The sequence below is a fragment of the Oncorhynchus gorbuscha genome, linkage group LG01 (assembly GCF_021184085.1).
Source record: "Oncorhynchus gorbuscha isolate QuinsamMale2020 ecotype Even-year linkage group LG01, OgorEven_v1.0, whole genome shotgun sequence".
Classification (NCBI taxonomy): Eukaryota; Metazoa; Chordata; class Actinopteri; order Salmoniformes; family Salmonidae; genus Oncorhynchus; species Oncorhynchus gorbuscha.
The window spans coordinates 9,056,734-9,068,636 of NC_060173.1; the positions used below are offsets into that span (position 1 = coordinate 9,056,734).

At 44.4% G+C, this 11,903-nt stretch overlaps 1 protein-coding gene across 1 annotated transcript in view; it reads right to left on the reverse strand.

Moving 5' to 3' along the window:
* The window catches only part of LOC123996162 (G-protein coupled receptor 22-like), a 26,873-nt gene extending 17,767 nt beyond the window's left edge, over positions 1-9,106 (reverse strand). The window contains exon 1 of the mRNA XM_046299652.1: positions 8,464-9,106. The gene's annotated coding sequence lies outside the window, so the exon portion shown is untranslated. The remainder of the gene's footprint in view (positions 1-8,463) is intronic.
* Positions 9,107-11,903: the final 2,797 nt, after the last annotated feature.

Genomic DNA, 11,903 nt, shown 5'->3' on the forward strand with positions numbered 1-11,903 from the left:
CTGCCAGTCTATCTTCAGGGTACCATCAGGAGTCCAACGGCCAAACTGAGAGGATGAATCAAGAGCTGGAAACCACCCTCCGATGTATGACTCGTAACAACCCGTCCACATGTACGTCCTTCATTGTTTGGGCCGAATACGCACACAACACCTTGCGCTCCTCCTCCACTGGTATGTCCCCGCACGAGTGTCAGTTTGGTTATGCCCCTCCATTGTTCCCGGACCAGGAGGCAGAAGTCAGAGTGCCTTCAGCCTTGAAGTTCGTCAGACGCTGTCGGCTTATGTGGAGGAAGACCCGTCTTAATCTTATGCGTTCCTCACAGAGGTACCAACAACAAGCCAACAGACGTCGCCGTCCCGGGCCTACCCTGTGCCCCGGGCCAGAGAGTCTGGCTCTCCACAAGAGACTTACCACTACGGTGGAGTCTCGCAAGCTGTTCCAAAAATACATCGGTCCCTTTAAGGTTGCCAGGAGAGTTAACCCAGTTTCTTATCGCCTACACTTACCCAGATCCCTTAAGATTAATCCCACGTTTCACATTTCCTTATTAAAACCTGTTGTTTTTTCTCCCCTTGTCCCGGCAGACAGACCTCCCCCTCCCCCTCCGCCTCGTGTCATTGGAGGCCAGCCGGCTTATACCGTCCATCGGATACTGGATTCCCGCCGGGTGCAGCGGTCCTGGCAGTATCTGGTGGACTGGGAAGGCTACGGTCCCGAGGAGCACTCCTGGTTTCCTGCCAAAGACATACTGGACCCTGACCTCATTCCTCAGTTCAGGGCCCTCCACCCTGAGAGAGCTGGTAGGAACGTCAGGAGCCGTTCCTAGGGGGGGATTCTGTCAGGATTTGGCCAGGGTTGTTCCGGTTTTTGGTCACTAGATGCCCCCATTGTGCCTTTTGACCTTTTGTTTTCCCTTGATCCCCATTATTATTTGCACCTGTGCCTCGTTTCCCCTGATTGTATTTAAACCCTTTGTTTTCCTCAGTTCTTTGCTCTGTGTTTGTATGTTAGCACCCAGCCCTAGTACTCTGTGAACTCTTGTTGATCCCGGTGGACCTTTTTTGGTGAATTCTGTTTTTTTGTTCTTGTTTGTTTGTTTTTGAGTATCTTTTGAGGCTTTTTGTGCTTTACCTTCCACCTTGTGGATTTACCTTTTTTGTCTTGGAGGATTACCTTTGTTCTTGTAGGATTCCATTTGAAGTTGTGGAGTTACATGTTTTCCTGAAGAACTTCACTTTTTACTTCATTAAATACACCGTCTCAAGTACTGCTGTGTCTGCCTCATCTTCTGGGTTCTGCCGACTATTCGTGGCTCAGTTGGTTAAGTGACTGTTTCTCACTCCGGAGACCCGGGTTCGTAACCGGGTCCTGACAATAATGTAGCCCTTTCCATAGTTACCATGATGTAGCCATTACCATAGTTACCATTATGTAGCCCTTAACCATAGATACCATAATGTAGCCTTTAACCATAGTTACCATAATGTAGCCCTTAACCACAGATACTATAATGTAGCCCTTTCCATAGATACCATAATGTAGCCTTTAACCATAGTTACCATAATGTAGCCCTTACCATAGATACCATAATGTAGCCATTACCATAGATACCATAATGTAGCCATTACCATAGATACCATAATGTAGCCCTTACCATAGATACCATAATGTAGCCATTACCATAGATACCATAATGTAGCCATTACCATAGATACCATAATGTAGCCATTACCATAGATACCATAATGTAGCCATTACCATAGATACCATAATGTAGCCATTACCATAGATACCATAATTAACCATTACCATAGATACCATAATGTAGCCATTACCATAGATACCATAATGTAGCCATTACCATAGATACCATAATGTAGCCATTACCATAGATACCATAATGTAGCCCTTACCATAGATACCATAATGTAGCCCTTACCATAGATACCATAATGTAGCCCTTACCATAGATACCAGAATGTATCCATTACCATAGATACCATAATGTAGCCCTTACCATAGATACCATAATGTAGCAATTACCACAGATACCATAATGTAGCCATTACCATAGATACCATAATGTAGCCCTTACCATAGATACCATAATGTAGCCGTTACCATAGATACCATAATTAACCATTACCACAGATACCATAATGTAGCCCTTACCATAGATACCATAATGTAGCCCTTACCATAGATACCATAATTAACCATCTGTTCAGGAAAAAGGAGGAAGAAATACAGCATCAGATGAAATCCTCTTGTCATGTCTCTTGACATCTAACACATCCCACACTCACACCCACATCCCACACTCACACTCACACCCACACTCACACCCACACTCATACCCACACTCACACCCACACTCACACTCACACCCACACTCACACTCACACCCCACTCACACTCACACTCACACTCACACCCACACCCACACCCACACTCACACCCACACCCACACCCACTCCCACATCCCACAATCACACCCACACCCACTCCCACATCCCACAATCACACCCACTCCCACACTCACACCCACACTCACACCCACACTCACACCCACACCCACACTCACACCCACACCCACACTCACACCCACACCCACACTCACACCCACACCCACACCCACACTCACACCCACACTCACACCCACACTCACACCCACACTCACACTCACACCCACACCCACACTCACACCCACACTCACACTCACACCCACACTCACACCCACACTCACACCCACACCCACTCCCACATCCCACAATCACACCCACTCTCACACCCACACTCACACACACACACACACTCGCACTCATACTCACACACAATTGTTTCATCCATCCCCATAAAATTAGGGTTAAATAAAATAAATAAATAACACACACACACACACACAAAAGCACACACACACAATACAGACACTCATACACACACACACACACACACACACAAACACACAGACGCACACACTCACACACGCACGCAATCGTATGCACACACACAAACGCAATCGCACATACACACAAACATGCACATGTACACACAACACACACACACACACAATCACTCGCACATTACCCTCGCACATACACGCAAACACACGCACACTCACACACACACACTCTCACACACACAAACACAAACGTGCAGACGCTCACACTTGCATGCACATACACACGGACGCACTCGCACACACACACACACACACACACACACACACACACACACACACACACACACACACACACACACACACACACACACACACACACACACACACACACACACACACACACACACACACACACACACGCAATTGCACAAACCCACACACACACACACACACACACACACACACACACACACACACACACACACACACACACACACACACACACACACACACACACACACACACACACACATACACACAAATGCACACACAAACACACACACACACATCACAGACACACACGACGCATACTCACATACATAATCACTCACAAACACACAAGCATATGTGCACACACACACGCACGCATATGCACACAACACATACACAACACACACACACCACATACACACACACACACACAAACACACACACCACATACACACACACACACACACACACACACACACACACACACACACACACACACACACACACACACACACACACACACACACACACACACACACACACACACACACACACACACACACATACACATTCACCCTTTCCTGACTTGTGCTTCCTTCTATTCAGTTGTTCGACTCATTGTCTGTAGCTGTGAGATCCATCTTAGGGCAAACTTAACATGATGTCTGTTTATAATGTAAGTTAATATACACTAATTACTGGATACAGGGAGCATTATGAATGTGGGAGGGTTCAGGGGAATTATTATGAGGTTATGACTGGTATCAATTCTAGCAGCAGTAATATTGTTAAGCCCCAGTAGTAACAGTAATATTGTTGAGCCCCAGTAGTAACAGTAATATTGTTGAGCCCCAGTAGTAACAGTAATATTGTTAAGCCCCAGTAGTAACAGTAATATTGTTAAGCCCCAGTAGTAACAGTAATATTGTTAAGCCCCAGTAGTAACAGTAATATTGTTAAGCCCCAGTAGTAACAGTAATATTGTTGAGCCCCAGTAGTAACAGTAATATTGTTGAGCCCCAGTAGTAACAGTAATATTGTTAAGCCCCAGTAGTAACAGTAATATTGTTGAGCCCCAGTAGTAACAGTAATATTGTTAAGCCCCAGTAGTAACAGTAATATTGTTAAGCCCCAGTAGTAACAGTAATATTGTTGAGCCCCAGTAGTAACAGTAATATTGTTGAGCCCCAGTAGTAACAGGTGTGGGGGCTATGAAAAACCAACTGACATTTACTCCTGAGGTGCTGACCTGTTGCACCCTCGACAACCACTGTGATTATTATTATTTGACCATGCTGGTCATCTATGAACATTTGAAGATCTTGGCCATGTTCTGTTATCTCCACCCGGCACAGCCAGAAGAGGACTGGCCACCCCTCATAGCCTGGTTCCTCTCAGTTTTCTTCCTAGGTTTTGGCCTTTCTAGGGAGTTTTTCCTAGCCACCGTGCTTCTACACCTGCATTGTTTGCTGTTTGGGGTTTTAGGCTGGGTTTCTGTACAGCACTTTGAGATATCAGCTGACGTAAGAAGGGCTATATAAATACATTTGATTTGATTTGATTAATATTGTTAAGCCCCAATAGATAACTCCTAGTACCGCACAAAGTAGAAATCCCAAGATGGCAATAAGACCAGTATCCTTCTGGGAGAGTGTCCTGTGGACATATGAGACCCAATTAGAGCTTTTTGGTAACACAAACCATCTCTATGGTTACAGAAAACAAAATGAAGCCTTCAATGAAAATAACACCTTCCCTACAGTCAAACATGGAAGAGGTTCAGTGATGCACTGGGTGTCTTGAACGTGTGCCTGGCATCATGAAATCAGGAGAATACCAAGTCATTTTTTACTACAACGTCGTACCCAGTGTCAGAAAGCTTGGTCTCCGTCGAAGGTCGTGGATCTTCCAGCCGGACAATGACCCCAAACACACTTCAAAAAGCACCCAGGAATGGTTCAAGACAAAACGCTGGACTGTTCTGAAGTGGTCAGCATTGAGTCCAGATCTAAATCTCATTGAAAACTTTTGGAGAGATCTGGAAACAGCAGTTAGGAGAAGGCACCCTTCTAATCTGGGAGAACTGGAGCAGTTTGACCAAGAGGAGTGGTCCAAACTGCCAGTACAGAGGTAAAGGAAGCTCATTGATGGTTAGAGGAAGGGCTTGATTGCAGTAATTTTGACTAACGGCCGTGCTACCAAATATTAAGTGTAGGGTGTCAATCACTTCGTCAATGCCATTTCTGTTTATTTTCTGAATTAAATTGATATATTAAGATCTGAATCTAAAACAAAGGTTCTGTAGTATTAACAGTAAAATAAAGAATTGCGGACACCAAATACTTACTTAGCCAATTTAAACTTACTTTTAGGGAAAATTGTGAGTTACTTGAAGAAAGGGTGCCAATATTTTTGGTCACGACTATTAGTAGATATTAGACAAGTAAAACATTATAGATAACTACTTCAGTAAAGATAGAAGTGTACTATATTGATGCTGCAGTGTAGTGTATTGATCCTGCAGTGCGGTGTATTGATCCTGCAGTGCGGTGTATTGATCCTGCAGTGTAATGTATTGATCCTGCAGTGTAATGTATTGATCCTGTAGTGTAGTGTATTGATCCTGCAGTGCGGTGTATTGATCCTGTAGTGTAGTGTATTGATCCTGCAGTGCGGTGTATTGATCCTGCAGTGCGGTGTATTGATCCTGCAGTGTAGTGTATTGATCCTGCAGTGTAGTGTATTGATCCTGTAGTGCGGTGTATTGATCCTGCAGTGTAGTGTATTGATCCTGCAGTGTAGTGTATTGATCCTGTAGTGCGGTGTATTGATCCTGCAGTGTAGTGTATTGATCCTGCAGTGTAGTGTATTGATCCTGTAGTGTAGTGTATTGATCCTGTAGTGTAGTGTATTGATCCTGCAGTGTAGTGTATTGATCCTGCAGTGTAGTGTATTGATCCTGTAGTGTAGTGTATTGATCCTGCAGTGTAATGTATTGATCCTGTAGTGTAGTGTATTGATCCTGTAGTGTAGTGTATTGATCCTGCAGTGTAGTGTATTGATCCTGCAGTGTAGTGTATTGATCCTGCAGTGTAGTGTATTGATCCTGCAGTGCGGTGTATTGATCCTGCAGTGCGGTGTATTGATCCTGCAGTGTAGTGTATTGATCCTGTAGTGTAGTGTATTGATCCTGCAGTGCGGTGTATTGATCCTGTAGTGTAGTGTATTGATCCTGCAGTGTAGTGTATTGATCCTGTAGTGTAGTGTATTGATCCTGCAGTGTAGTGTATTGATCCTGTAGTGTAGTGTATTGATCCTGCAATGCGGTGTATTGATCCTGCAGTGCGGTGTATTGATCCTGCAGTGTAGTGTATTGATCCTGTAGTGTAGTGTATTGATCCTGTAGTGTAGTGTATTGATCCTGTAGTGTAGTGTATTGATCCTGCAGTGTAGTGTATTGATCCTGTAGTGTAGTGTATTGATCCTGTAGTGTAGTGTATTGATCCTGCAGTGCGGTGTATTGATCCTGCAGTGTAGTGTATTGATCCTGCAGTGTAGTGTATTGATCCTGTAGTGTAATGTATTGATCCTGCAGTGTAATGTATTGATCCTGCAGTGTAGTGTATTGATCCTGTAGTGCGGTGTATTGATCCTGCAGTGCAGTGTATTGATCCTGCAGTGTAGTGTATTGATCCTGCAGTGCGGTGTATTGATCCTGCAGTGTAGTGTATTGATCCTGCAGTGTAGTGTATTGATCCTGTAGTGCGGTGTATTGATCCTTTAGTGCAGTGTATTGATCCTGCAGTGTAGTGTATTGATCCTGCAGTGTAGTGTATTGATCCTGCAGTGTTTTGTTGGTGTCCAACATCTGAAATACTGTCTTGTGTCAATATTGAAAGAGCAGTAGGACTAACAACTGCAAAGTATGCAAACACAGTGCAGTATGCAAACACACTTGCAAAAAAACACATAGAAATTCAAAAACATATTGGATCTTTTAGAAATCGTAGAGTGTTTGAGAGTGAATAAACTGTCAACGGGATACTCTTTCTGTGTGAGACTCTTACTGTGGGAGACTCTTACTGTGGGAGACTCTTACTGTGGGAGACTCTTTCTGTGGGAGACTCTTACTGTGGGAGACTCTTACTGTGGGAGACTCTTACTGTGGGAGACTCTTTCTGTGGGAGACTCTTACTGTGGGAGACTCTTACTGTGGGAGACTCTTACTGTGGGAGACTCTTACTGTGGGAGACTCTTTCTGTGGGAGACTCTTACTGTGGGAGACTCTTACTGTGGGAGACTCTTTCTGTGTGAGACTCTTACTGTGGGAGACTCTTACTGTGGGAGACTCTTACTGTGGCAGACTCTTACTGTGGCAGACTCTTTCTGTGTGAGACTCTTACTGTGGGAGACTCTTACTGTGGGAGACTCTTACTGTGGGAGACTCTTTCTGTGGGAGACTCTTACTGTGGGAGACTCTTACTGTGGCAGACTCTTTCTTTGGGAGACTCTTACTGTGGGAAACTCTTACTGTGGGAGACTCTTTCTGTGGGAGACTTTCTGTGGGAGACTCTTACTGTGGGAGACTCTTACTGTGGGAGACTCTTACTGTGGGAGACTCTTTCTTTGGGAGACTCTTACTGTGGGAGACTTACAGTGGGAGACTCTTACTGTGGGAGACTCTTTCTGTGGGAGACTTACTGTGGGAGACTCTTTCTTTGGGAGACTCTTACTGTGAGAGAATCTTACTGTGGGAGACTTCCTGTGGGAGACTCTTTCTTTGGGAGACTCTTACTGTGAGAGAATCTTACTGTGGGAGACTTACAGAGGGAGACTCTTACAGAGGGAGACTCTTACTGTGAAAGACTCTTACTGAGGGAGACTCTTACTGGGGGAGACTCTTACTGTGGGACACTCTTATTTATGTGTGTAATTCAATAATGTGTGTAGGCAATTTATTATTATTATTATTTTTATTTTTTACCTTTATTTAACCAGGCAAGTCATTTAAGAACAAATTCTTATTTTCAATGACGGCCTAGGAACAGTGGGTTAACTGCCTGTTCAGGGGCAGAACGACAGATTTGTACCTTGTCAGCTTGGGGGTTTGAACTTGCAACCTTCCGGTTACTAGTCCAACGCTCTAACCACTAGGCTAGTTGCCAATATTTTCTTAGTGTTAGAGAGGTATTTGGTATCAAATTACCCAAGCTATCAAAAACACTCCTGCAACACACCTTAGATGGAACCGTGCCCTGTCCCATCAAAACGGAAACATAAGGTTACTCACCAGGTTGAGTAAACACACAGACGCTGATGAGCTGGTCCACTGCCCGTACTGTCCCGTCTTGGTCCAGTACTGTTGTCTTGATCCAGTACTGTTGTCTTGATCCAGTACTGTTGTCTTGCTCCAGTACTGTTGTCTTGATCCAGTACTGTTGTCTTGATCCAGTACTGTTGTCTTGATCCAGTACTGTTGTCTTGGTCCAGTACTATAGAAATCCTACAAGCTCCAAAGCACCTGAGCTCTTAGATACCAACCAATTACTTCTCCTCACTTCCTTGGCAGAAGTAAACCCAGGATTAGAACGAGGTCGGTGTCCCATGCAGTAAGGGTTTTCTAAAAGACTGCTTTTCCTCTCGTCCCGTGTCTGTCTGTCTCTTGACAACAGAGAAAAAAATAACCACTGAAAAAAATCCTGCTCTTTTATTTTCCCGTGCTCTCTCTTGTCTTCATCCTCTCTTTGTCTCTGCACACACGGTGTGGTGTGAACAAGCAGCTATCCACCTCATCAACTCCGTGGCATGAGCTCACTGTGTGGAGTGGAGTAAAAACAGACGTGCTCCTAGTATCTCTCTCTCTCTTTCTCTCTCTTTCTCTCTCTCTCTCTCTCTCTCTCTCTCTCTCTCTCTCTCTCTCTCTCTCTCTCTCTCTCTCTCTCTCTCTCTCTCTCACTCTCTCGCTGTCTCTCTCTCACTCTCTCTCTGTCTCTCTACACTCTGTCTGTCTGTCTGTCTGTCTGTCTGTCTGTCTGTCTGTCTGTCTGTCTGTCTGTCTGTCTGTCTGTCTGTCTGTCTGTCTGTCTGTCTGTCTGTCTGTCTGTCTCTCTCTCTCTATCTTTCTCTCTCTCTCTCTCTCTGTCTCTCTTTCTCTCTCTCTCTCTCTCTCTCTCTCTCTCTCTCTCTCTCTCTCTCTCTCTCTCTCTCTCTCTCTCTCTCTCTCTCTCTCTCTCTCTCTCTCTCTCTCTCTCTCTCTCTCTCTCTCTCTCTCTCTCTCTCTCTCTGTCTCCATCTCTCTCTCTCTCTCTCTCTCTCTCTCTCTCTCTCTCTCTCTCTCTCTCTCTCTCTCTCTCTCTCTCTCTCTCTCTCTCTGTCTCTGCTACACTCTCTCTCTCTCTGTTGGTCTCTCTCTCTCTCTCTCTGCTCCTTTCTCTCTGCACTGGTCCCCCTTCTCTCTCTCTCTCTATCTCGCTCTCCTCCCCCCTCTATCCACTGCAGAGCATTGCAGTGTTCCCCCTCCCCTGATCGGTCTTCTATAATAGGCTTAACCCTTTCCTCCCTGGAGGGGAGCCGCGTCCTTTTGTTCTGGTCCCGTCCTTTCTCCTTTCAGAGCGGCCCTGACATGCTCTGGGATGGGGTAGTCTATTAAAAAGGCAGTTTGTACCGTTAGGTATCTACAAATAAATAAATAAATAATAGAAGAGTAAAATACATAATAATACAAGTAATAATATATACACAATTAGTAAAGAGAACTTATATACAACCTATATACAAGTCGATGTGCAGGTGTACAAGGTAAATGAGGTAGATACAGTACCTAGATAGTAAACAGTGGGCGTGGGTGTGTACCATGTTAATTCCTTAGTAATGTGGACACGAGGAAATTGAAGCTCTGGACCCACTCCACTACAGCTCCATTGATGTGGATGTGAGCTTGCTCTGCCCTCCGTTTCCTGTAGTCCACAATCAGCTTCTTTGTCTTGCCGACGTTGAGGGAGTGGTTGTTTTTAAGGGTGGCAGGTAGCCTAGCGCTTAGGGAGTTGGGCCGGTAAACGAAAATTTGCTGATTTGAATACACGAGCCGACAAGATGAAAAAAAATCTGTCAATGTGCCCTTGATGAAGGCACTTAACCCTTGTTTATTCCTATATACACTGTCCCACTATGGCTGGCCCTGTAAAACTGACACATTTTACTGCACCTATCCTATGTATGTGACAATAAAAATGATTTTAAAAATAGTGGGGGGAGGGGGGCACCACACTGACCTCCTCCCTATAGGCTGCCTATTCGTCATCGGTGATCATTCCTACCACCGTTGTGTCGTCAGCAAACTTGATGACTCGTGAGAGGCTAGACAGTCGTGGGTGAACAGGGAGTACTGTAGGGAATTTAGCATACAGCCCTGTGTTGATAGTCAGCTTGGCAAAATGCCTCATCGCCTAGGGACGTTCCATCAGGAAGTCCAGGATCCAGTTGCAGATGGAGTTGTTCTGTCCCAGAGTCTTGAGCTTGGTGATGAACTTGGAGGGGACTACGGTGTTGAATGCTGTAGTCAACAAACAACATTCTTACATGGGTATTACTTTTGTCCAGGTGGGTGAGGGCAGTGTGGAGTGCAATAGAAATTGGTGGTGACCTAACATAATCATTTGTGGTGCTTTCGCTGTAAAGCCTATTTGAAATCGGACACTGTGGTGGGATTAACAACAAGATTACCTTTAAAACGGTATAAAATACATGTATGTTTGAGGAATTTTAATTATGAGATTTCAGTTGTTTTGAATTTGGCGCCCTGCACTTTCCCTGGCGATTGTCATATAATCCTGTTAACGGGATTGCAGCCCTACGAAGTTTTAAAGGTCTTACTCACATCAGCTACCAAGAGCGAGATTACACAGTCATCTGGAACAGCTGGTGCTCCCATGCATGGTTCAGTGTGGCCTGCCTCGAAACTAGCACACATTTAGCTTGTCTGGTAGGCCCAGGGCAGCTCGCTTGCGGGTTTTCTTTTGTAATCCATGATGGCCTGCAAGCCCTGCCACATCCATCGAACATCCACATGCCATGTTGTGTGAGAAAAATCTAAACTTGCCCTCCTCAAAAGTAGTGCACTATGAAGAGAATGGGGTGCTGTTTGGGACATATCCTTGGTAAACACTCAAAACAGTGCCTTCTCAAACTTCAGAGGAGTTCAGAAGAGAATGTATTTAATAATTTATAGACATTAATATTGCAGCCTGCTGATCTTTTAGTCCTCAGACTGTTTGATATTTTCCACCATTTATTTCCCCCTTCTTGTGCGTGTGTGTGTGTGTTTTCATGTATGTGTGTGTTTGTGTGTGTTCATGTATGTGTGTGTTTGTGTGTGTGTTCATGCATGTGTGTGTGTGTGTTTGTGTGCGTGCGTGCGTGCGTATGTGCATGTGTTTGAATGTGTGTTCCTACTTTGTGTTCGTGTGTGTTTATCAAACTTTCCCCAGCCAGCCCTTATCAGATAACTTTGCAGCTGATTCTTATGATTTTACTGATTCTACAGATTCTACTGATTCTATTGTTTCTATTGATGCTACCGATTCTACCGATTCTATTGATTCTACTGAATTCTATTGATTCTACTGATCCTAAAAATTCTACAGATTATTTTGATTATATTGATTCTACTAATTCTACTGATTCTATTGATTCTACTGATTACTGATTCTATTGATTCTATTTATTCTACTG